At 40.8% G+C, this 26,982-nt stretch overlaps 1 protein-coding gene, 1 long non-coding RNA gene and 2 other non-coding genes across 4 annotated transcripts in view; 2 read left to right on the forward strand and 2 right to left on the reverse strand.

The window, feature by feature from the left end:
• PARP16 (poly(ADP-ribose) polymerase family member 16) overlaps nucleotides 1–11,418 on the reverse strand; it is a 71,466-nt gene extending 60,048 nt beyond the window's left edge. The window contains exon 1 of the mRNA XM_067750643.1: nucleotides 11,285–11,418. The gene's annotated coding sequence lies outside the window, so the exon portion shown is untranslated. The remainder of the gene's footprint in view (nucleotides 1–11,284) is intronic.
• Nucleotides 5,562–5,676, forward strand: LOC137207789 (U5 spliceosomal RNA). Its single transcript, XR_010935252.1, has one exon. It is a non-coding gene; the product is annotated as a U5 spliceosomal RNA (small nuclear RNA).
• Nucleotides 11,419–11,709: 291 nt separating the features above from the next.
• LOC137207758 (U5 spliceosomal RNA) lies at nucleotides 11,710–11,825 on the forward strand. The gene has a single exon (XR_010935238.1). It is a non-coding gene; the product is annotated as a U5 spliceosomal RNA (small nuclear RNA).
• A 10,846-nt stretch (nucleotides 11,826–22,671) lies between these two features.
• On the reverse strand, nucleotides 22,672–26,213 carry LOC137231963 (uncharacterized). Its single transcript, XR_010946829.1, has 3 exons — nucleotides 26,066–26,213; nucleotides 25,121–25,169; nucleotides 22,672–22,792 (listed from the first exon to the last, which is right to left on the reverse strand). It is a non-coding gene; the product is annotated as an uncharacterized lncRNA (long non-coding RNA).
• Nucleotides 26,214–26,982: the final 769 nt, after the last annotated feature.

Here is a 26,982-nt window from a genome sequence, read left to right on the forward strand (position 1 = left end):
AAATCGACAGTAACACAATAATAGTGGGGGACTTTAACACTTCACTTACACCAATGGATAGATCATCCAAACAGAAAATTAACAAGGAAACACAATCTTTAAATGACACAATAGACCAGATAGATTTAATTGATATTTATAGGACATTCCCTCCAAACACAGCAGATTACACTTTCATCTCAAGTGCACACGGAACGTTCTCCAGGATAGATCACATCTTGGGTCACAAATCAAGGCTTGGTAAATTTAAGAAAATTGAAATCATATCAAGCATCTTTTCTGATCACAACACTATGATATTAGAAAGCAATTACAGGGAAAAAACGTAAAAAACACAAACACATGGAGGCTAAACAATACGCTACTAAATAACCAAAAGATCACTGAAGAAATCAAAGAGGAAATCAAAAAAATACCTAGAAACAAATTACAATGAAAACATGATGATCCAAAACCTATGGGATGCAGCAAAAGCAGTTCTAGGAGGGAAGTTTATAGCAGTACAAGCCTACCTCAAGAAATAAGAAAAATCTCAAATAAACAATCTAACCTTACACCTAAAGGAACTAGAAAAAGAAGAACAAACAAAACCCAGAGTTAGCAGAAGGAAAGAAATCATAAAGACCAAAGCAGAAATACATGATATAGAAACAAAGAAAACAATAGCAAAGATCAATAAAACTAAAAGCTGGTTCTCTGAGAAGATAAACAAAATTGATAAGCCATCAGCCAGACTCATCAGGAAAAAGAGGGAAAGGACTCAAATCAATAAAATTAGAAATGAAAAAGGAGAAGTTACAACAGACACCACAAAAATACAAAGCATCCTAAGAGACTACTACAGGCAAATCTACGCCAATAAAATAGACAACCTGGAAGAAATGGTCAAATTCTTAGAAAGGTATAACTTTCCAAGACTGAACCAGGAAGAAAGAGAAAATATGAACAGACCAATCACAAGTAATGAAATTGAAACTGTGATTAAAAATCTTCCAACAAACAAAAGTCCAGGACCAGATGGCTTCACAGGTGAATTCTATCAAACATTTAGAGAAGAGCTAACACCATCCTTCTCAAACTCTTCCAAAAAATTGCAGAGGAAGGAACAGTCCCAAACTCATTCTATGAGGCCACCATCACCCTGATACCAAATCCAGACAAAGATACTACAAAAAAAGAAAATTACAGACCTATATCACTGATGAATATAGATGCAAAAATCCTCAAGAAAATACTAGCAAACAGAATCCAACAACATATTAAAAGGATCATACACCATGATCAAGTGGGATTTATCCCAGGGATGCAAGGATTCTTCAGTATACGCAAATCAATCAATGTGATACACCATACTAACAAATTGAAGAATAAAAACCATATGATCATCTCAGTAGATGCAGAAAAAGCTCTTGACAAAATTGAACACCGATTTATGATAAAAACTCTCCAGAAAGCGGGCATAGAGGGAACCTACCTCAACATAATAAAGGCCATATATGACAAACCCACAGCAAACATCATTCTTAATGGTGAAAAACTGAAAGCATTTCCTCTAAGATCAGGGGCAAGACAAGGATGTCCACTCTCATCACTGTTATTCAACATAGTACTGGAAGTCCTAGCCACGGCAATCAGAGAAGAAAAAGAAATAAAAGGAATCCAAATCAGGAAAGAAGAAGTAAAACTGTCACTTTTTGCAGATGACATGATACTATACTTAGAGAATCCTAAAGATGCCACCAGAAAACTACTAGAGCTAATCAATGAATTTGGTAAAGTTGCAGGATACAAAATTAATGCACAGAAATCTCTTGCATTCCTATATACTAATGATGAAAAATCTGAAAGAGAAATTAAGGAAACACTCCCATTTACCATTGCAACAAAAAGAATGAAATACCTAGGAATAAACCTACCTAAGGAGACAAAAGACCTGTATGCTGAAAACTATAAGACACTGATGAAAGAAATTAAAGATGATACAAACAGATGGAGAGATATACCATGTTCTTGGATTGGAAGAATCAATATTGTGAAAATGACTATACTACCCAAAGCAATCTACAGATTCAATGCAATCCCTATCAAATTACCATTGGCATTTTTTACAGAACTAGAAAAAAAACTTAATATTTGTATGGAGACACAAAAGACCCCAAATAACGAAAGTAGTCTTGAGGGAAAAAAACAGAGTTGGAGGAATCAGACTCCCTGACTTCAGACTATACTACAAAGCTACAGTCATCAAGACAATATGGCACTGGCACAAAAACAGAAGTATTGATCAATGGAACAAGATAGAAAACCCAGAGATAAACCCACGCACCTATGGTCAACTAGTCTATGACAAAGGAGGCAAGGATATACAATGGAGAAAGACAATCTCCTCAATAAGTGGTGCTGGGAAAACTGGACAGCTACATGTAAAAGAATTAAATTAGAACACTCCCTAACACCATACACAAAAATAAACTCAAAATGGATTAGAAACCTAAATGTAAGATCGGACACTATAAACCCTTAGAGGAAAACACAGGAAGAACACTCTTTGACATAAGTCACAGCAAGATCTTTTTTGATCCACCTCCTAGAGTAATGGAAATAAAAACAAAAATAAACAAATGGGACTTAATGAAACTTAAAAGCTTTTGCACAGCAAAAGAAACCATAAAGAAAACGAAAAGACAACTCTCAGAATGGGAGAAAATATTTGCAAATGAATCAACGGACAAAGGATTGATCTCCAAAATATATAAACAGCTCATGCAGCTCAATATTAAAAAAACAAACAACTCAATCCAATAATGGGTAGAAGACCTAAATAGACATTTATCCAAAGAAGACATACAGATGGCCAAGAAACACATGAAAAGCTGCTCAACATCACAAATTATTAGAGAAATGCAAATCAAAACTACAATGAGGTATCACCTCACACCAGTTAGAATGGGTATCATCAGAAAATCTACAAACAACAAATGCTGGAGAGGGTGTGGAGAAAAGGGAACCCTCTTGCACTGTTGGTGGGAATGTAAATTGATACAGACACTATGGAGAACAGTATGGAGGTTCCTTAAAAAACTAAAAGTAGAACTACCATACAACCCAGCAATCCCACTATTAGTTATATACCCAGAGAAAACCATAATTCAAAAAGACATATGCACCCCAATATTCATTGCAGCACTATTTACAATAGCCAGGTAATGGAAGCAATCTAAATGCCCATCAACAGACAACTGGGTAAAGAAGATGTGGTACATATACACAGTGGAATATTACTCAGCCATGAAAAGGAATGAAATTGGGTCATTTGTAGAGACGTGGATGGATCTAGAGACTGTCATACAGAGTGAAGTAAGTCAGAAAGAGAAAAACAAATATCATATATTAACACATATATGTGGAACCTAGAAAAATAGTTCAGATGAACTGGTTTGCAGGGCAGAAATTGAGACAGAGATGTAGAGGACAAACGTATGGACACCAAAGGGGGAAAGCGGCGGGGGGTGGGGGGGTGGGGTGATGAATTGGGAGACTGGGATTGACATGTATGCACTGATTTGTATAAAATGGATGACTAATAAGAACCTGCTGTATAAAAAAATAAAATAAAATTCAAAAAAAAGTCATCCTTCACCAAAAAAATTGATTAATTAATTAAAATAAATTATAAATAAAAAGTTAGGGAAGGGCTTCCCTGGTGGTGCAGTGGTTGAGAGTCTGCCTGCCGATGCAGGGGATGCGGGTTCGTGCCCCAGTATGGGAAGATCCCACGTACCGCGGAGCGGTTAGGCCCGTGAGCCATGGCCACTGAGCCTGTGCTCCACAACGGGAGAGGCCACAGCAGTGAGAGGCCTGTGTACCGCAAAAAAAAAAAAAAAAAAAAAGTGGGGAGGGGAAAGAACTACCATACAACCCAGCAATCCCACTACTGGGCATAAACCCTGAGGAAACCATAATTCAAAACGAGTCATGTACCACAATGTTCATTGCAGCACTATTTACAATCGCCAGGACATAGAAGCAACCTAAGTGTCCATCGACAGATGAACGGATAAAGAAGATGTGGCACATATATACAATGGAATATTACTCAGCCATAAAAAGAAATGAAATTGAGTTATTTGTAGTGAGGTGGATGGACCTAGAGTCTCATACAGAGTGAAGTAAGTCAGAAAGAAAAAAACAAAGACCGTATTGTCACATATATATGGAATCTAAAAAAAAAAAAAAGGTTCTGAAGAACCTAGGGGCAGGACAGGAATAAAGACACAGACATAGAGAATGGACTTGAGGACACAGGGAGGGAAGGGTAAGCTGGGACGAAGTGAGAGAGTGTCATGGAATTATATATGCTACCAAATGTAAAATAGATAGCTAGTGGGAAGCAGCCATATAGCACAGTGAGATCAGCTCCGTGTTTTGTGACCACCTAGAAGGGTGGGATAGGGAGGGTGGGACGGAGATGCAAGAGGGAAGAGATATGGGGATATATGTATATGTATAGCTGATCCACTTTGTTATAAAGCAGAAACTAACACACTATTGTAAAGCAACTATACTCCAATAAAGATGTTAAAAAATTTAAAAGAAAAAAAAAGAGTGAAGTAAATCTAACCAAAATAATCTTTATGGTAAAATTATAAAACTGTATGAAATGACATAAAAAGTAGACCTCAATGATGGGAAAGATTCATAATGTTCATGAATATGATATACAATGTTATATGATATATAAATAACATTTTTAAAGTAATAAAATGAATACTTGATGCCTCCCTCCCAGTTTACAAAAAACGATATTGCCAACACCTTTGAAACCTCTGTGGTCCTTTCCACAATCTTACCCCTCACTCCACACTGCAGGTAACCAGTATCCTGAATTTCATATTAACCATTACTTTGCTATTCTCATGGCTCACCCCCGCCCCAACTATCAGAAAATTATTTTATTTAAAAGATATCATAGGGCTTCCCTGGTGGCGCAGTGGTTGAGAGTCCGCCTGCCGATGCAGGGGACACGGGTTCGTGCCCCGGTCCGGGAGGATCCCACGTGCCGCGGAGCGGCTGGGCCCATGGGCCACGGCCGCTGAGCCTGCGCGTCAGGAGCCTGTGCTCTGCAACGGGAGAGGCCACGAGGCCCGCGTACCGCAAAAAAAAAAAAAAAAAAAAGATATCATAGTCCCAGTGTACAAATAGATAAAATCATAACGTCTCTAGTAGACAAGGATGGAGTTAAGATCCCAGGCAGCCAAGCCACCGCTTTGCCCCTTAAAGGTGGCCCCAGAGCAATGGTTGAATACAGTACTAAAATATTTCCGGAGTGTAAAGGGAGATTATTCAGGTTCATTTGCATACCCATAATACACTGCAAATAGTTTAATTGTTTTCAAGTTAATAAAAATTTCTTTCTTACTCAACTTTTCTAAGTATGAAAATATTATTTTCAGAATTCCTTGAATAAATTTATTCCGGCAGTAACTCTGGGGATAAATAGCCACCATCAGTGAACTAGGAGTTGTAGTTACTGGAAAAATGAGTTACGCAGGTTGTTTGGTATACTCTGGTTTCTCTTCATATTGAATAAATCTTTTGCCTTTTACTAAAGATTTCCGTGGAGAGAAACAACTGAGTCTTAACAATAATTTTTTGAGGCCTTGCTTTGGTAAGGCTGTCTAACTGTGGTGAAAACAGAGAAACTCATGCTTTTTTGCTCTTAAAAGCAAAATTACTTGCAAGTTTTTGTTTGGCTATATATGCAGGTGTGTTGATGTGAAATTAATTTTCTAGATACTTGTGTTCCACGAGGTGTAGCTTTAGGTGTTTGTAGTTTTTTTCTGTTCTTTAATCTCTGGGGGTGGGGGGGTGGTTACAGAGTTACATATTTTGCAGATGATATGCAAATAAAAGCTAGATTAGGGTTTTCCTGGTGTTCCAGTGAATAAGACTTCCTGGTTCCCGTACAGAATACCGAGGTTCAATCCAACTAGATCCTGTATGCATACATGCCACAACTAAGAATCCCTAAAAAGCCCACATTCTGCAACTAAAACCCAGTACAGCCTAAATAAATACTGAAGTAAAAGGGAAAATTATCATTTTTTAAAAAAAGAAGCTTGATAAAAGAGAAACAGGTGAAATTGATATTAATAACAGTTTACTTAATCAAATAGGTTTTTCTAAAACGTTGTATGTTCTGTGTCTGGATAATATAAGTAATCATTGAGTGGGACTTCTCTGGTGGTCTAGTGGTAAAAAATCCATTTTCCAGTGTAGGAGCCTGCAGGCTGCCACTTCGACCCCATGCAACCAAAATAAACAAATAAAACAAAAATAAAAGAATTCCAAATCTTTTCGTTCAACAGAGTGTAGGGAAGACTTACTTCAGTTGTCACCTGAAAATTCATTATATGGTAGTATAACCAAGCAGGACACTATGGGGTCTTCCCAAGTCAGAACCCCCCCCACACACACACAGTGTCCTCTGCCTGCTTCCTGTTTGTAAAAAAAACTTTAGCCTCCTAGGCCTTCCGGAAGTTCCAAATAATAAACTTAAGCAGAGAAGTGAGAAAATGCAGAAACAAGGGAAAACGGTCAAGCAAAACAAAAAAATTGTTCAGCTATTAAACAAAGTCAAGGACTTTTAGTTCCCCCTCAAGGTCTACAGATAATATTCTGAGCTATATTCTTTGAGCTGTTTTGCAGAGACTGAAATCCCCATCAGAAAAAAGAAGTTAACTGTATGCTGACCACAAGTACATAGACCCCAGCTGTGTTGGAACCGCCTGAAGATTGATGATGTTGATTCCCTATTAATTCACCACCAACCAATCAGAAGAATGTCCACAGCTGATTACTCACACCACAACCCTCTCCTGCACCCTGTCTTTAGAAACATTTTCCTGAAAACCATCAGGCCTTAACTACCTGGATTCCTTGCTTGGCGCCCTGCAATGAATGCTGCACTTTCCTTCACCAGAACCGAGCGTCAGGGGAATTACTGGAGGCATGGGCGAGCAGACCCAAGTTCTATTTGGTCACAGTAGTGAGTGACACTGTTGAAACCCCTTCTATCTACTGATTCATGGGGAAAAGCTTTTTCAGGTTACAGCTATAAAAACGGGGGTGGGGGGAAGCATTGAAACTGAACTCTGTCTTCTCTAGCAATAAGTATTGGGTTGGCCAAAAAGTTCATTCGGCTTTTTCCGTAAGATGTTAAAACCCCGAACTAACTCTTTTACCAACCCAATACTACGCATCCATCTAATTAAGAAATGCTGTTCCAACACAATGACTTTTTTTTTTTAACTTTTGTTGTTGTTGTTGTTCTCTGCCAATGTAAGAGGTGGAAAGTATCTCTTGGAAACTTTATTTATTTATTTAAATATTTATTCATTTTGGCTGCTCTGGGTGTTAGTTGCAGCATGTGGGAACTTCGTTGCAGTGTGCGGGATCTTTAGTTGTGGCACACATGCGGAATCTAGTTCTCTGACAAGGGATTGAACCTGGGCCCCCTGCATTGGGAGTGCAGAGTCTTACCCACTGGACCACCAGGGAAGTCCCGACACTTTTATGTTTAATAATTATCAAAAGTTGTAATATATTTATGTTGTATTGATCAAGCATGTACTAATAACTGTAATAAGTCAATCCAGAAGAAAAACATTAGTGCATAAAATTTTAAGTTCAGGGACTTCCCTGATGGTCCAGTGGGTAAGAATCCACACTCCCGAAGCAGGGGGCCCGGGTTCGATCACTGGGTGCAGAACTGGATCCTGCATGCATGCCACAATTAAGAGTCTGCATGCCACAACTAAGAGTCCACATGCCGCAACTAAACATGCCACAACGAAGATCCCACGTGCTGCAACTAAGACCCAGAGCAGCCTAAATAATAAATATTTAAAAAAATTTTTAAGGATTTGAAAGGATTAAAGGATGTGAAAAAAGTTTTAAAATTCAATTAATGTACTTATTTTGTCATAGAAGAATATGATTGGGTGATCAATAAAATAATTTCAGGTATAAAAATGTAATTGTATTAAATTCTTGGGGAAATGGAAGCGGGAAAAAAAGTTCAAGAATCAAAAGGAATTACGCAAAAACTTAAAAAAAACCCAAAACATTACAGGGACTTCACTGGTGGTGCAGTGGTTAAGAATCCGCCTGCCAATGCAGGGGACATAGGTTCAAGCCCTGGTCTGGGAAGATCCCACATGTCGCGGAGCAACTAAGCCCGTGTGCCACAACTACTGAGCTTGCGCTCTAGAGCCCACGAGCCACAATTACTGAAGCCCGCGTGCTTAGCGCCTGTGCTCCGAAACAAGAGAAGCCACCGCAATCAGAAGGCCGCGCACCACAACGAAGAGTAGCCCCCGCTCGCTGTAACTAGAGAAAGCCCATGTGCAGCAACGAAGACCCAACGCAGCCAATAAATTAATTAATTAATTTATTAAAAAATAATTACAAACGGTAGGTATCAAATTTCTTGGGCATTTATCTTCCACTGGTTACAATTTAAAGTGATGTAACAGGGGCAGAACAGGAATAAAGACACAGATGTAGAGAATGGACTTGAGGACACAGGGAGAGAGAAGGTTAAGCTGGGACGAAGTGAGAGAGTAGCATTGACATATATACATTACCAAAAGTAAAACAGATAGCTAGTGGGAAGCAGCCGCATAACACAGGGAGATCAGCTCGGTGCTTTTTGTCCACCTAGAGGCGTGGGATAGGGTGGGTGGGAGGGAGACGCAAGAGGGAGGAGATATGGGGATATATGTATATGTATAGCTGATTCACTTTGTTATACAGCAGAAACTAATACAACATTGTAAAGCAATTATGCTCCAATAATGATGTAAAAAAAAATTAAGTGATGTAACAATTTAGAGTATCAATATTTACAATGTACAATATTCATTTTTGCATCTATTTAAACATATCATGTTTTAAGTTATCTTACGAAAACTGTACATATGATCTTTAAAATGTGCAAGAGAAACATAGTTTCAAAATTCTTTCAGTGAGGCCTGAGAGAAAACGTTGGAATCCCTGTCCTTAAGAGGTGGGCCTTGTGGCAGGAATTGAACACTAAAAGGGAAGAAGCACCTCCTTGTGGCAAATAGACGTTGCAGCAGAAATGAGCAAGGGACAAGAGCTGAGACCTAGAGGCTCAGTTCACCTTCCACAGAAGCGTGCTTCTCCACTGCAGAATCTGAAAGGGTTAGGTGTCGTTCCAACTCTCAGACCTGCCACTTGTAGCTGTGGCCTCTGGAATCCAGCCACAACAAATAGGAACCAGAGAACAATCCACAAGAACAGGCAAGGCTAGGGACTTCCCTGGCTGCGCAGCGGTTAAGAATCTGCCTGCCAATGCAGGGGACACAGGTTGGAGCCCTGGTCCGCGAAGATCCCACATGCCGCAGAGCAACTAAGCCCGTGCACCACAAGTGCTGAGCCTGTTCTCTAGAGCCCCCAAGCCACAACTACTGTGCCCGCGTGCCATGACTACTGAAGCGCGTGTGCCTAGAGCCCGTGCTCTGCAACAAGAGAAGCCACCGCAATGAGAAGCCCATGCACCACAAGAGAGTAGCCCCAACTCGTCGCAACTAGAGAAAGCCAGCGCGCAGCAATAAAGATCCAACGCAGCCAAAAATAAATAAAAACTTTAATTAATAAATAAATAAAAGTAAGGAGTCCTATTAATTGAATATCCACTGTGAAAAGTAGCTCTTTCCTTTACTTAAAAAAAAAAAAAAAAAAAAGTTAACCTTCCTTGTGGTCCTCTAACCAGTGAAAGCTGCCCAGGACCTTCTAGAATGGAGGAGACCAAAGGTCCCCTACAATCTCCGAGCAGGGAAACACTCTTCAGAGAGTTGCTCCTTTCCTGTCTCCTCAGTGCCTTAGCCCCAGGCCAAGCCCTGTGAGGTAAATAGCTATCATTGTAGTGCTGGACCTCTGCATCTCCATGGGTCTTTAACTCCCCATTACTCTGTGAAATACAGCAAGAATGCAAAAGAGTATCAAAACAAATGTAGGTGTGAATGAATCTCACAAACATTATGCTAAGTGAAAGAAGCCAGTCACACAAAAAAAGCCAGTCACAAAAAAAAAGCATAAAAGCCACAGGTTTTATGCTTCCATTTATATGAAATGTCCAGAGTAGGTGCAGACAGAAAGTAGCTTAGTGTTTGGTAGAGGCTGGGGGATGGGGAAGATGGGGAATAACTGCTAATGGGTACAGTTTCTTTTTGGGTTGATGAAGATGTTCTAAAACTACACTGTGGGGACTTCCCTGGTGGTCCAGTGGTTAAGACTCTGAGCTTCCACTGCAGGAGGGGCAGGTTCCATCCCTGTTGGGGGAACTAAGATCCCACATGCCCCGCGGGGAAGGCCAAAAAAACCTAAAAAAAAACCTAAAAAAAACCCACTAGACTGTGATGATCGCACAATTCTGTGAATATGCTAAAAACCATTGAATTGTACACGTTAAATTGGTGAACTTTATGGTAAGTGGATTATATCCCCCCAAAAGCTGTTTTTAAAATGTATTAGACAAATTTAAATCAAATATATGTCAAATGTGATCGACTTGTTAGCAAAAGAACCAGCAAAAAGAAATGCAAACAAACATGACAGCTCAGAGAAGGTGTCAAAGTTGGGAAGTGGAACACTGACACAAGATGCCAGAAAAAAAAAAAAAGGAGCTTCAGTTTCCTTTCCCAAGATGGTTCAGTTACCACAATAGTTAAGAAGAAGTCTGTGTAGGCCGGGCGACCCAGCAGCTGAGCACCGCTGAGAGTACAGCTCATTTTAAAAACACAGGATGAGACTCGAGGTCTGAAACTGAAATACAAGATTTCATCGCCATAAGTAGCATCAGATGAGGAGGCAGGAAACCTGAAACCGAACAGAGGGCGCAATCTCCATTTTTTTTTTTTTTTTTTTTTTTTTTTGCCGCTTAGCTTAAGGGATCTTAGTTCCCCCACCAGGGATGGAACCCCGCCCAGGAAGTGAAAGCTCCGAGTCCTAACCACTGGACCGCCAGGGAATTCCGCAAGCTGCAATTTTAAAGAGGACACCGCTACGAATTTTTCACAAACGGCATAATATTCTAGAGTGTACATCCCAGACGTGCACGGTGCAAAACAGACAAAACACCTGTGCGCCCACCACTCACTTTAAGAAAAAGGAAATTGTCAAATTTTAAAACTCCCGAATGCCCTCACTCCACCAAAGGGAGAAAACCACGGTCCTGAATTTTGTGCCGATTACTTACTTGCTGTTTTTTTCTTTTCCAATTTAACTGCAAAGTCTTTAACAGAAATCAAACTCAGACGTACAAATGTACAAAACATAAAACCTGGGTCTCTGGTCAGTCCGGCGTGTGGATGCCAGCCTGCCAATCCTCCGCTTCGCCGCCTAGTGGTGACGCAGGGGCACTGTGTGAATACTAATATCTTTCCCTAACGGAAAGGACGCAGGCTTGCCTTATTTGCATACCCACAGTGCACTGCACATAGTACAAGTTTAAAATGGCAAAATTTTAAATTATCTTCTACTTATATTTTCTAAAATTAGACCCTTTATTTACAGACTAGTCTAGAAATTTTTGTTCAGGCGTTGGATCTTGGTGTTAACTAGACACTATCAGTGTTCTAGGAGTTTCTCTTACCCCAGGTGTGAGTTACAAAAACGTTTGTTATACTCTGGTTTCTCTTCAGATCGTATAAATCTTTCGCCTTTTACTAAAGATTTCCGTGGAGAGGAACAACTCTGAGTTCTAAACTAATTTTTTGAGGCCTTGTTTCGGCAAGGCTACTCAAAGCTGTCAAAAAATGAGACTTGTTCGGGGGAATTTCTGTTAAGCCGTATTTCTCGGTGTTGTTTTTTTCGCTTATGTGTGAGAGTTTTCGGTGACAGTAATCTTTCATAAAGAGACTGTTACCAAGCAATCAATGTAGTTTCGATTGTAGTCTGATCATTGTAGTTTAGAATATTTTCTTTTGCGTTTTACGTTTTCTGGAACTGTGATTGTTCCGAAAAAAATTCAAACTTAAATGGAGATATTCCGGATCTTTACATTACCGGTAGAAAACGGTTATAACCCCGAGGCATCTACTGGTTTTTTTTTGATGTTGCTGTTTAGTGATGTTAGGTGTTCATAGACTCACTTTCCATTTCTTTAGGGGTGGATTTAAAAGAGACAAGCATGTTTTGTTTTAATCCAGTAAATCTATTTACCGTTGACACATGTAATCAACGTGAAAAAATGGGAAGCAGTTTTTTTTTTAATTGGCGTATAATTGCTTTACAATGGTGTGTTAGTTTCTGCTTTATAACAAAGTGAATCAGTTATACATATGTCCCCATATCTCTTCTCTGTTGCGTTTCCCTCCCTCCCTCCCATCCTCCCTATCCCACTCCTCCAGGCGGTCACAAAGCACAGAGCTGATCTCCCGGGAAGCAGTTTCTTGGTTCTTTGTTTTACGAGGACTCTGGAATGCGTTGCGTGTGTTATGTTCAGTACACTTAAATTACGACTAGTCACCTTCTTAAGAGCGCAAGAGGTATTTGTGGCTGGTGGTAGTACTGGACAGCTCAGCTCTGTGGAATTACAGTGTACTTACAAGACACAGTTCGTAGATCTTGTTTTTCCTTCATGGATTTAGAATGACTTAGTTTGTTTTGCTTCTTCCAAGTTTTGGTTATTAGAAGAATGTTATCTCTGGGACTTAAACTGGTGGTCCAGTGAAATCTGCCTTGCAATGCAAGGGAAACAGGTTTGATCGGTGGAGACGGAAGTAAGATCCTATACGCCGTCTGCAACAACGAAAGATTCCGCACCCTTAAACGAAGATTCTGCGTGTCACGACGGAGACTCGACGGACGCAGTCAAAAGAAGTTTAAAAAAGGGAATCTTTAGAAGAATAAAGACTGCTTTAAAAATAATAATAATGTTACTCCTGGTGCGTTCCTAGAGTGTGGAAAGGAGTTGCAGGTTCTCAGGGCAGGCAGGTGCAATAATTTTTCCCCATAGTGCTTACACTTCCTCCAACGGTCTATGCATATTCTCATTGCCTCTCGGCCGTACTGGCCGTTGGTATGCTCAGACTTTAAGTTTTGTTCATCTGGTAATCATGAAATTGTTTTACAGTAGTGTTCTTCTTTTTTTTTATTAATTTATATATTTTTGGCTGCGTTGGGTCTGCGTTGCTGCGCGCGGGCTTTCTCTAGTTGCAGCGAGTGAAGGCTACTCTTCGTTGCGGTGTGCTTCCTTGTCCTTGCGGTGGCTTCTCTTGTGGCGGACCACGGGCTCCAGGTGCGTGAGCTTTAGTAGTTTGTGCCATGTGGGCTCAGTAGTTGTAGCTTGCGGGCTCTAGACCACAGGCTCAGTAGTTGTGGTGCACGGGTCTAATTGCTCCCTGGCAGGTAGGATCTTCCCGGACCAGGGCTGGAACCCGTGCCGCCTACAGTAGCAAGAGGATTCTTAACCATATACACTATATGTATATGTATGTATATGTATAACTGATATACACAAGGAAGCCTCCTGTCCATTTTTCTTATAGTGTCTCCTGGTGAGCTGGTCTAAATTTTAATGTCAGATTGATCTCTTTAAAATTTTTTTATTGTGATTTGTGCTTTTTCACTGTTTTACTTAATAAATAATTATCTCAAATTATTAAAGCAATTCTATATCTTTTAAAGTTATGTCTTTCATATTTAAGTCCTTGATTCACCAGGAACTGAATTTTTGTATAGAATGTGAGGTGTGGATCATTTTTATCTCCCCCCCAAAATGATAACAATTGCCCGACACTATTGATTTGTTTTTTTAAAGGTTATTTTCATATCAGAGTAATGGTTTTTATTTTTTTTTAATATTTATTTATTTATTTGGCTGCTTTAAGTCTTATTGCAGCACACGGGCTCTGTAATTGTGCGTGCTCTCTAGTTGTGGTGCACGAGCTCCAGAGCACATGGACTGAGTAGTTGCGGCGCCTGGGCTTAGTTGTCCCACGGCACCAGCATCACTTTTTTTTTTTTTTTTTTTTTGGTGTTGTCACTGAATGTTTATTGAATGAATCACTAGTACCATCCACCAGCACTATTTTATTGATTGATGTCTTTTTCCCCACTGATCTGCAGTGACAGCTCTGACACACATCAGCTTTCCTTACATGCATGGGAATGTTTCTACACTATTTTTTCTTTTCACATCACTCTATTGAGGTCTGATTGACATACAAAGAGCTGCATATGTTTAATGTGTGCAACTTGAGTTTGGAGTTAAGTACAGACCCATGAAAATGTTACCACAATCAATGCCATAAACATTCTGGGCTCTCTATTCTATTCCATGGGTCTAATTTATCTATCCCTGAGCTGACATCACATATCCTAATTCCTGTGGGTTCATAACAATACTTGAAACTGGTAGGCATAATCCCCCTCTTTGGTTTTCTTTCCAGAACTAACTTGGCTATCCTTTGTCCTTCCAAAAATGTTTAGAATTGCCTTGTTGATTTTCATGAAAATCCCTATTGGATCTGAATTTAATACATAAATTATTGAGGGAGAATTGAAGTTTCATCTTACTCATGGACATGATTTGTCTATGTTTAGGTCTTCTTTATTATTTTTCAATTAATTGTTACATTTTTCTACTAAAGATGTATCTTTTGTTAATTTTTTAAATTGCATGTCCTAATTGTGCATTCACGTTTTATACAAATGCAACTGACTCTTCTCATTAACTCTAATAATTGTGTGTAGATTATTTTGAATTTTCTACCTACACAATTTTTTTTTAACTTTTTTTTTTTTTTTTTTTTTTTTTGGCCATACCATGCAGCATGCAAAATCTTAGTTCCCCTACCAGGGATCGAACCCGGGCCCTTAGCAGTGAGAGCTCAGAGTCCTGATTCACTGGAATTCACTGGATTGTCAGGGAATTCCCTCTACACATTTTTTTTTAATATCTTTATTGGAGTATAACTGCTTTACAGTGTTGTGTTTCTGCTGTATAACAAAGTGAATCAGCTATATGCATACGGCTATCCCCATATTCCCTCGCTCTTGCATCTCCTTCCCACCCTCCTTATCCCACCCCACTAGGTGGTCGCAAAGCACCTAGCTGATCTCTCTGTGCCATGCAGCTGCTGCCCACTAGCTATCTATTTTACATTTGGTAGTGTATATATGTCAATGCCACTCTCTCACTTCGTCCCAGCTTACCCTTTCCCTCCCCTTGTCCTCAAGTCCATTCTCTACGTCTGTGTCTTTATTCATGTCCTGCCCCTAGGTTCATAAGAACCTTTTTTTTTTTTTTTAGATTCCATATATATGTGTTAGCATACAGTATTTGTTTTTCTCTTTCTGACTTACTTCACTCTGTGTGACAGACTCTAAGTCCATCCACCTCACTACAAATAACTCAATTTCATTTCTTTTTCTGGCAGAGTAATATTCCATTGTATACATGTGCCACATCTTCTTTATCCATTCGTCTGTCGATGGACATTTAGATTGCTTCCATGTCCTGGCTATTGTAAATAGTGCTGCAATGAACATTGTGGTACATGACTGTTTTTGAATTATGGTTTTCTCAGGGTATATGCCCAGTAGTGGGATTGCTGGGTCATATGGTAGTTCTATTTTCAGTTTTTTAAGGAACTTCCATACTGTTCTCCATAGTGGCTGTATCAATTTACATTCCCACCAACAGTAAGAGAGGGTTCCCTTTTCTCCACACCCTCTCCAGCATTTATTGTTTGTAGATTTTTTGATGATGCCCATTCTGACTGGTGTGAGGTGATACCTCATTGTAGTTTTGATTTGCATTTCTCTAATGATTAGTTATATTGAGCATCTTTTCATGTGTTTGTTGGCAATCTGTATATATTCTTTGGAGAAATGTCTATTTAGGTCTTCTGCCCATTTTTGGATTGGGTTGTTTGTTTTTTTGATATTGAGCTGCATAAGCTGCTTGTATATTTTGGAGATTAATCCTTTGTCAGTTGCTTCATTTGCAAATATGTTCTCTCATTCTGAGGGTTGTCTTTTCATCTTGTTTATGGTTTCCTTTGCTGTGCAAAAGCTTTTAAGTTTCATTAGGTCCCATTTGTTTATTTTTGTTTTTATTTCCATTTCTCTAGGAGGTGGGTCAAAAAGGATCTTGCTGTGATTTATGTCATAGAGTGTTCTGCCTATGTTTTCCTCTAAGAGTTTTATAGTGTCTGGCCTTACATTTAGGTCTTTAATCCATTTTGAGTTTATTTTTGTGTATGGTGTTAGGAAGTGTTCTTTTTTGTTTTTTAAAAACAGGATTTATTTATTTATTAAGTCTTATTTATTTATTTTGGGGTGCATTGGGTCTTCGTTTCTGTGCGCAGGCTTTCTCTAGTTGCGGAGAACGGGGGCTACTCTTCGTTGCAGTGCGCAGGCTACTCACTGCAGTGGCTTCTCTTGTTGTGGAGCATGGGCTCTAGGTGCATGGACTTCAATAGTTGCAGCACGCAGGTTCAGTAGTTGTGGCTCACGAGCTCTAGAGCACAGGCTCAGTAGTTGTAGTGCACGGGCTTAGTTGCTCCGCAGCATGTGGGATCTTCCTGGACCAGGGCTCAAACCTGTGTCCCCTGCATTGGCAGGCGGATTCCTAACCACTGTGCCACCAGGGAATTCCCAGAAGTGTTCTAATTTCATTCTTTTACATGTAGCTGTCCAGTTTTCCCAGTTTTACCACTTATTGAAGAGGCTGTCTTTTCTTCACTGTATACTCTTGCTTCCTTTATCAAAGATAAGGTGACCACATGTGCATGGGTTTATCTCTGGACTTTCTATCCTGTTCCATTGATCTATATTTCTGTTTTTGTGCCACTACCATACTGTCTTGATTACTGTAGTTTTAGTATAGTCTGAAGTCCGGGAGCCTGATTCCTCCAGCTCCATTTTTCTTTCTCAGGATTGTTTTGGCTATTTGGGGTCTTTTGTGTTTCCATACAAATTGTGCAATTTTTTGTTCTAGTTCTGTGAAAAATGCCAGTGGTAGTTTGATAGGGATTGCACTGAATCTGTAGATTGCTTTGGGTAGTAGAGTCATTTTCACAATGTTGATTCTTCCAATCCAAGAACATGGTATATCTCTCCATCTGTTTGTATCATCTTTAATTTCTTTCATCAGTGTCTTATAATTTTCTTCATACAGGTCTTTTGTCTCCTTAGGTAGGTTTATTCCTAGGTATTTCATTCTTTTTGTTGCAATGGTAAATGGGAGTGTTTCCTTAATTTCTCTTTCAGATTTTTTCATCATTCGTATATAGGAATGCAAGAGATTTCTGTGCATTAATTTTGTAACCTGCTACTCTACCAAATTCATTGATTAGATCTAGTGGTTTTCTGGTAGCATCTTAGGATTCTCTATGTATAGTATCATGTCATCTGCAAAAAGTGACAGTTTTACTTCTTCTTTTCCGATTTGGATTCCTTTTATTTCTTTTTCTTCTCTAATTGTTGTGGCTAAAACTTCCAAAACTATGTTGAATAACAGTGCTGAGACTGGACATCCTTGTCTTGTTCCTGATCTTAGAGGAAATGCTTTCAGTTTTTCACCATTAAGAATGATGTTTGCTGTGGGTTTGTCATATATGGCCTTTCATATGTTTAGGTAGGTTCTCTCTATGCCTACTTTCTGGAGAGTTTTTATCATAAATCGGTGTTCAATTTTGTCAAGAGCTTTTTCTGCATCTACTGAGATGATCATATGGTTTTTCTCCTTCAATTTGTTAATATGGTGTATCACATTGATTGACTTGTGTATATTGAAGAATCCTTGCATCCCTGGGATAAATCCCACTTGATCATGGTGTATGATCCTTTATTGTGCTGTTGGATTCTGTTTGCTATTATTTTCTTGAGGGTTTTTGCATCTATGTTCATCAGTGGTATTGGCCTGTAGTTTTCTTTCTTTGTGACATCTTTGTCCGGTTTTGGTATCAGGGTGATGGTGGCCTCGTAGAATGAGTTTGGGAGTGTTCCTCCCTCTGCTATATTTTGGAAGAGTTTGAGAAGGATGGTGTTAGCTCTTCTCTAAATGTTTGATAGAATTTGCCTGTGAAGCCATCTGCTCCTGGGCTTTTCTTTGTTGGAAGATTTTTAATCACAGTTTCAATTTCAGTGCTTGTAATTTGTCTGTTTATATTTTCTATTTCTTCCTGATTCAGTCTTGGCAGGTTGTGCTTTTCTGATAATTTGTCCATTTCTTCCAGGTTGTCCATTTTATTGGCATAGATTTGCTTGTAGTAATCTCTCATGATTCTTTGTATTTCTGCAGTGTCAGTTGTTACTTCTCCTTTTTCATTGCTAATTCTGTTGATCTGAGTCTTCTCCCTTTTTTCCTTGATGAGTCTGGCTAGTGGTTTATCTATTTTGTTTATCTTCTCAAAGAATCAGCTTTTAGTTTTATTCATCTTTGCTATTGTTTCCTTCATTTCTTTTTTCTTTATTTCTGATCTGATCTTTGTGATTTCTTTCCTTCTGCTAACTCTGGGGGTTTTTTGTTCTTCTTTCTATAATTGCTTTAGATGTAAGGTTAGGTTGTTTATCTGAGATGTTTCTTGTTTCTTGAGGTAGGATTGTGTTGCTATAAACTTCCCTCCTAGAACTGCTTTTGCTGCATCCCATAGGTTTTGGGTTGTCGTGTTTTCATTGTCATTTGTTTCTAGGGTTTTTTTTTTTCCTCTTTGATTTCTTCAGTGATCTTTTGGTTATTTAGTAGCATATTGTTTAGCTTCCATGTGTTTGTATTTTTTACAGTTTTTTTTTTTTCCTGTAACTGATTATCTAGTCTCATAGCACTGTGGTCAGCAAAGATACTTGATATGACTTCAATTTTCTTAAATTTACCAAGGCTTGATTTGTGAGCCAAGGTATGGTCTATCCTGGAGAATGTTCCATGAGCACTTGAGAAGAAAGTGTATTCTGTTGTTTTTGGATGGAATGTCCTATAAATATCAATTAAGTCCATCTTGTTTAATGTGTCAGTTAAAGCTTGTGTTTCCTTATTTATTTTCATTTTGGATGATCTGTCCATTGGTGACAGTGGGGTGTTAAAGTCCCCTACTATGATTGTGTTCCTGTCGATTTCCTCTTTTATGGCTGTTAGCATTTGCCTTATGTATTGAGGTGCTCCTATGTTGGGTGCATAAATATTTACGATTGTTATATCATCTTCTTTGATTAATCCCTTGATCATTATGTAATGTCCTTTTTTGTCTCTTGTAATAGTCTTTATTTTAAAGTCTATTTTGTCTGATATGAGAATTGCTACTCCAGCTTTCTTTTGATTTCCATTTGCATGGAATATCTTTTTCCATCCCCTCACTTTCAGTCTGTGTGTGTCCCTAGGTCTGAAGTGGGTCTCTTGTAGACAGCATATATATGGGTCTTGTTTTTGTATCCATTCAGCCAGTCTGTCTTTGGGTTGGAGCATTTAATGTATTTACATTTAAGGTAATTATCGATATGTATGTTCCTATTACCATTTTATTAATTGTTTTGGGTTTGTTTTTGTAGGTCTTTTCCTTCTCTTGTGTTTCCTGCCTAGAGAAGTTCCTTTAGCATTTGTTGTAAAGCTGGCTTGGTGGTGCTGAATTCTCTTAACTTTTGCTTATCTGTAAAAGTTTTAGGGTCTTCCCTGGTGGCGCAGTGGTTGAGAGTCCGCCTGCCGATGCAGGGGACACGGGTTTGTGCCCCGGTCTGGGAAGATCCCACATGCCGTGGAGTGGCTGGGCCCATGGGCCATGGCTGCTGAGCCTGCGCGTCTGGAGCCTGTGCTCCGCAACGGGAGAGGCCACAGCAGTGAGAGGCCCGCGTACAGCAAAAAAAAAAAAAAAAAAAAGGTTTTAATTTCTCCATCAAATCTGAATGATATCCTTGCCGGGTAGAGTAATCTTGGTTGTAGGTTTTCCCTTTCATCACTTTAAATATGTCATGCCACTCCCTTCTGGCTTGCAGAGTTTCTGCTGAAAGATCAGCTGTTAACCTTATGGGGATTCCCTTGTATGTTATGTGTTGCTTTTCCCTTACTGCTTTTAATATTTCTTCTTTGTATTTAATTTTTGATAGTTTGATTAATATGTATCTTGGTGTGTTTCTCCTTGAGTTTATCCTGTATGGAACTCTCTGGGCTTCCTGGACTTGATCGACTATTTCCTTTCCCATGTTAGGGAAGTTTTTGACTATAATCTCTTCAAATGTTTTCTCAGACACTTTCTTTTTCTCTTCTTCTTCTGGGACCCCTATAATTCGAATGTTGGTGCGTTTAATGTTGTCCCAGAGGTCTCTGAGACTGTCCTCAATTCTTTTCATTCTTTTTTCTTTAAACTGCTCCCTAGCAGTTATTTCCACCATTTTATCTTTCAGCTCACTTATCCGTTCTTCTGCCTCCGTTATTCTGCTATTGATTCCTTCTAGAGTATTTTTAACTTCAGTTACTGTGTTGTTCATCATTGTTTGTTTGCTCTTTAGTTCTTCTAGGTCCTTGTTAAATGTTTCTTGTATTTTCTCCATTCTGTTTCCAAGATTTTGGATCATCTTTACTATCATTACTCTGAATTCTTTTTCAGGTAGGTTGCCTATTTCATCTTCATTTATTTGGTCTTGTAGGTTTTTACCTTGCTCCTTCGTCTGTAACATATTATTTTGTCGTTTCGTTTTTTTTTTTTTTGTTTTGTTTTTTTGTTTTTTTTTTTTGATGGGTGGTGCCGTATTCCTGTCTTACTGGTTGTTTGCCCTGAGACGTCCAGCACTGGAGTTTGCAGGCAGTTAGATAGAGCTGGGTCTTGGTGCTGAGATGAGTACCTCTGGGAGGCCTCACTCCAACTGATATTCCCTGGGGTCTGGGGTTCTCTGTTAGTCCAGCGGTTTGGACTCAGAGCTCCCACCACAGGAGCTCGGGCCTGACCTCCAGCCTGGGAACCAAGATCCCACAAGCTTCATGGTGCGGTTAAAAAAAAAAAAAGGAAGAAACAAAAAAGGAGCAGTACAATATCAAAGAATAAAAAACAAAATAAAATTCGACGATAAAAAATATATTAGGAAAAATAAAACTATAATTGAAACAACTGCAACAAGGTAAAATAAAACCACAGCAGAAAGAAGAAAAAAAGGGGGGGGGGTGTGGGGTAGGGGCAACAAGCCAAAAGGAGGGATCACTCACAAAGTATAAAGAATAAAATAAAATTAGAAAAATAAAACATTTATTAGGAAACATAAAAATATAAAAGAATCAACAACAGTGAATCAACAAGGTAAAACAGAACCCCAATCTAAAAGAGGAAAAAAGAAAAGAAAAAAAAAAAATGCCATGGCTACAGGAGCGGAGGTGGAACTTAGGCAGGGGCGGGGTTTAGGGTGTGGCGGGACCTAGGCAGGGGGCGGGGTGACGTTTGAATGTGGGGCAGGGCCTCTGCTTAGGACCTGCGCAGAAGGGGAGAGGCAGCACGTGGAAAGGAGGGCCTCTGGAGTGTGGGGTTCCGGAGTTTGGCAGTAGGGCCCTGAGTGAGGGTGTGTGGGTGGGGTTCAGGCCCAGCGCAGTTGGAGGGAGGGGGTCTCCGAGTGTAGAGGTGGGGCCCTGGGAGGGGGTGTAGGGGCGGGGCTTGGGCTCTGTGCAGGAGGAGGGAGGCTCCTAGGGCAGAGGATTAGGCCCGGGAGCGCGTGGTGCCTAAGTGGACAGGGAAAGCACTGGCCGCATTCCCTTCCGGTCCTTTGCACCCCTCCCCCATCGTCTCCCCCAGGGTCTCCACCTTCGCCGCTGGACCCCTAACCGTAGGTGGGTCCCGCTGGGTGTAGGAATTCCTTCCTTCCCCCAGCCGCCCTCAGGGGTGCCGGTCCCGAAGGTCCGGCCTTTACTTTTGTTCCCCCTTCCCTCCCTCCTACTCCCTCAGGACCCGCGCGGCTGGACGGGCCTCGGTGGGCAGAGGATCAGGCCCTGGATATCAGCAGGCTCCTGGGGGCCCAAGTGGACAGGGGAAACATGGCCACACTCCCTTTTGATCCTCTGCCCTCTCAATCCCTTCCCCTCCCCCAGCCACCCCTCAGAGGTCCCAGTCCCGTCCCACCTCCACTTCTCCCTCTTCACCCCCCCAGCATGCCCCACATCCTATCCAGTCACTGGGGGTTCCCCCCATCCCCTTAGGTATCCGTGGTCCCCCACCGGTGCCTGGAGGTGCCCTAGTTGTAAGGAGACATGAATTCTGTGTCCTCCTAATAAGCCATCTTGACTCTGCCCCTACACATTTTTTTAAAAACTTCTTTTCTGATATTTTTTTTATATTATTGAGCAGTTAGCATATACGATGTTGATCTTGTATAATGTGAAGTGGAAATCATAGAGATCCTCTTTATCTTATGCCTGATTTTAAAAGAAATGCTGTTCCGTTGAGTAGGATGTTTCTTGTAAGTATTAGACACCTTTTATCAGATGTTTGCTTATACTCTCTGTTTAAAGTTTTTGCTGTATTAGGATGATCATATGCTTTTTCTCTTTTAAATTGTTAATGTGGTGAATGCCGTTTATTTCCAAATGTTGAGCCAATCTTGCATTTCTAGGATAAACTTGTCTTAGCTCAGGCCGCTATGACAAAATACTGTAAAGTGGGTGACAAACAACAGAAATTTATTTCTCACAGTTCTGAAGGCTGTAAGTCTGAGATCAGGGTGCCAGCATGGTTCCAGTTCTGGTAAAGGCCCTCCTCCGGGTTGCAGACAGCTGACTTCTTGTATCCTCACAGGGCAGAAAAGAGAACTAGCTAGCACTGTGGCTTCCTCTTATAAGGGCACTAATTCCATCCATGAGGGCTCCACCCTCATGGCCTAATTACTCCCAGAGGCCCCATCTCCTAGATCATCACACTGGTATTAGGGTTTCAACATATGAATCTTGTGAGAGGGGACACAAACATTCAGACCATTGGAAAGCCCAACTTGGTCATATTATTACTTTTTTTTTTAATTAAGGTATAGTTGATTTACAATATTATATAAGTTTCAGGTATACATAGCTATTCAAATTTTTATAGATTATACTCTATTTAAAGTTATTATAAAATATTGGCTATATTCCCTATGCTGTACAATATATCCTTGTTGCTTATTTATTTTATACATAGTAGTTTGTACATCTTAATCCCCTACCCCTATCTTGCCCCACCCCTTCCTTCTCCCTACTGGTTACCACTAGTTTGTTCTCTATGTCTGTGGGTCTGTTTTGTTATGTTCATTTGTTTATTTTTTAGATTCCACATGTAAGTGATAGCATACAGTATTTGTCTCTCTCTGTCTGACTGACTCATTTCACTTAGCATAATACCCTCCAGGTCCATCCATGTTGTTGCAAATGGTAAAATGTCATTCTAGACCTGACACTTTGCTAGTGATCCCTGTCTTTATTAGTTATAGATATTTAACTTCTCTATTTCTTCTTGAGTCAGTTTTTCTAAGAGAGATACATAGATAATACCTTTTCTGCAGTTTTAAGATTTATTGGCACACAGTTGTTCATAATCTATTATTTAGATTTCTGCCATCTCTTCAGTTATGTCCCTTGTTCTCATTCCCATATTATTTATTTATTTATGCCTTCTCTTTTTCTTGATCTGATAAATCTTGTCAGAAGTTGTCAATTTTGGGGCTTCCCTGGTGGAACAGTGGTTAAGAATCCGCCTGCCAATACAAGGGACACGGGTTCAAGCCCTGGTCTGGGAAGATCCCACATGCCGCGGAGCAACTAAGCCAGTGCGCCACAACTACTGAGCCTGGACACCTAGACCCCATGCTCTGCAACAAGAGAAGCCACCACAATGAGAAGCCCGTGCACTGCAACGAAGAGTAGCCCCTGCTTGCTGCAAATACAGAAAGCCTGTGCGCAGCAACGAAGACCCAACTCAGCCAAAAATTAAATTAAATTAAAAATTTAGAAAAACAATTGTCAATTTTATTAGTTTTCTTTTTCAAATAACTAAATTTGGAGTTTGACATCTCTCTCCAGTGTATCTTTTTCTTCCTCACTAATTTCTGTTTATATTTTCAGTATACTTTTCTGTTTACTTTCTCTGATATTTTTCTATTGCTTCAAGAGGAATGTTCATGGCACTCAACAAACTGATTTTAATACTCTCGGAAAAGGAAAAGACCTAGACACTCCCTTTCTGAATCTTTATCGCAGTGATATTATAAGTCACCACACCTGGTTTCAGGCGTTCTGCTGGATGTCACCCTGTGGCTTGGCTTTCCTCCCAGCCTAGAAGCTTCACCCAACAGCCTCACTCTCATCCTTCCTGTAGTCCCTGGTCAGGACCATGGAAACAGTAGGTCCCAGGAAATGTAAAAGGAAGCAGCAGGAGAAAGATAGTCTCTCATTAAATGATCTCCACAGGAGGCAGTCCTCTCTGTGAGAAAATGGAGGTAAGTACCTCCCTGCCTGCCTCACAGGGTGTGGTGAGAAGCAAGTGAGAAGATGGATACAAAAGAGAGATGCTTAAAAGTGATATGCAAAATAAAACATTGCTCTCATCTTCCAAAACTAGGCAGTAACTCAGAGGCTTCCTGCGGAGCCCCTCCCTATGTGCTCAGTAACAGGCATGACCTACCTGATCCAGAAAGAGGCAAATAAAACCAGTCGGACACACACACACACACACACACACACACACACACACACACACACACACTTGCTCCGGACACACACACACACACACACACACACACCATTTGCTCTGGACACACACACACACACACACACACCATTTGCTCCGGACACACACACACACACACACACACACACACACACACACACCATTTGCTCCAAACTCTGGAGGCTTGAGAGCCTTTGGTGCCTTCCACACCGAAGCCCCACTGTCCAGCCAGTCCCTGCAGCCAGAACTGCTCTAGCCACACCACATCACCGTGCAAACAGCACCTCACGGACGCTAAGGACAGCAGTGGGCTCACCCCGCAGGCCTGCAAGCCCTGTACTTGCCCAGCCTCAAGACTGAAGCAAGAGCCCGGAGTCAGCGACAGAGACATCAGTGGTTTAATGGATGGGGGAGCTTACCTGGCTGAAGTAAGATCCTGGAGGGACACCTCACCAGCAGTCTTTACTCCTGGGTAAAGAGAGAGGTTAGTTACAGAGGGAATTGACATCAGGTTGGCTCATTGGTTGCCAGGGAAACCAGCAGAGGCGCATGCCCCTCACTGCCCCTTTCATAAGCTATCTTGGTGGAGATGTCCTGATCTAAAGATTAGAACAATCACCAGCTGAGGCTGGGGGCAAGTATGTAGGCATTTAACTGATTAGGCTCTATGATTAAGAGGGAAGGTCAGTCAGGTGAGTTGGGTGTAGGTGAGGCAGGGACTGGTCGAGCAGGGGATGTCCAGAGAGCAAGAGAACAGTCGTCTTGAGTGGCCTGATCATACAGATGGGGACCTCCACTCAGTGATGGCGCCTTGCTTTGGGTGTCTTCCGGGCATGAAGGGATCCCCTCCTTGTTTTCAGCCTGCCACATAGCTGAGAGGGCAGCCCCAAGCACACACCCCTCTGTTTCCTCAGAGCCCGAATCAGCAAGTGCTAGCTGCCCCTCCCTTCAGAGCCCGTCCCTCAAGACCCCTTTCCCATCCTGGCTTTCTAAGGACAGCCCCAGGATGGCCACTAGAACACACAGGAATTCTAATTACACCCCCTTTCCAGAACAATTGAGTTATTGTCTAGGGGAACCCCTTCCCCACCATAGAGAAGCCTCTTCATTTCCTCAAAGGTAATTTACCTCCTGAGGTGACACAAGGGACTTTCTGACCCTTTCTTTTGATGAAGAGACCAAAGCCCTCTCAAGTTCAGTCTCTCCCAGGGCGCCTGTTATCCTGTCATGCTTCATTCATTCATTCCACAAACATTCCCAAGACCTTCATCAAAGACACAATTTACTATTTCTTCTCATTGCATTTATCAACTAAGAATTTATTCATTTTCCATTTGTAATGAATCAAAAGCATATTCGCTCACCCACTGGAGTTCTGATCAGCGTGAGAACAGAGCGCTCTCCCAGAGAGGGTGGTATGCTAGCCCTGGGAGGAGAAGGTGGAGAAGGCACAGAGGTGGACACATCAAAGCAGCTCTGACTCCCGACCACGTTCTCCAGCCTTGAGGCAGCCTCAGCCGCAGCCTGGGAACCTTTGGTCTATTATTTGCAGACAAAAGTCCAGGACTGTGGCAAGAGCGTGAAACTGGGTGGGGAGATGTGGGTTCTCATCCCAGCCCCGCCCCTAACTAGCTGGGTGACCTCCTCCAGTCGTGAGTACTGTCAAAAATCCAGAAATAGCTAAACTAAAACCACCAAATCAGTAAATAGTAAGAGTTTATCATGCCTATAAAAACAATTCGCAAACTGGGAGCTTCCAAATTCAAAGACTGATACGAAGCTCAGGGGCATGAAGTTATAGGATGGCTTATAAAATGAAAATGAGGAAGTTACTAGCGTTTACAATGACTGGTGATTACAATGGGGTTTCAGCTGGCAGGTTTAAAGTGATCATCTCATACCATTTTTAGGAAAAAGACTATAAAGTTTCTCTTATGATTGTCAGGGGCATTAACAAGAAATAACCTAAGTTAACTTTCACTTACCTTCATGAAATAAGCTGGATTTCATTTTGCTTTCAGGACCTACACGGTTTTATCTGCTCAGGGAATTCTCAAGTCCGGTCTCCATTTTGTGTTTAATGTTAACAATATCCTCTCTGGGGCTTGGTCTTCCCATTTGTCAAGGGACAGCCTGAGTTAGATAATCTCCACATTTTCATCCAGGCTCTGACATTTTATGATGCTAAGGTCTGGGCTCAGGGGAGCAAAGATAAGAGTGTGACAGAAACAAACAGTACTGCCTATGATCTGAACAGCCCTTGCTTTCAGTGACACAGCTG

Source organism: Pseudorca crassidens, chromosome 1 (genome assembly GCF_039906515.1).
Source record: "Pseudorca crassidens isolate mPseCra1 chromosome 1, mPseCra1.hap1, whole genome shotgun sequence".
NCBI classification, from domain to species: domain Eukaryota; kingdom Metazoa; phylum Chordata; class Mammalia; order Artiodactyla; family Delphinidae; genus Pseudorca; species Pseudorca crassidens.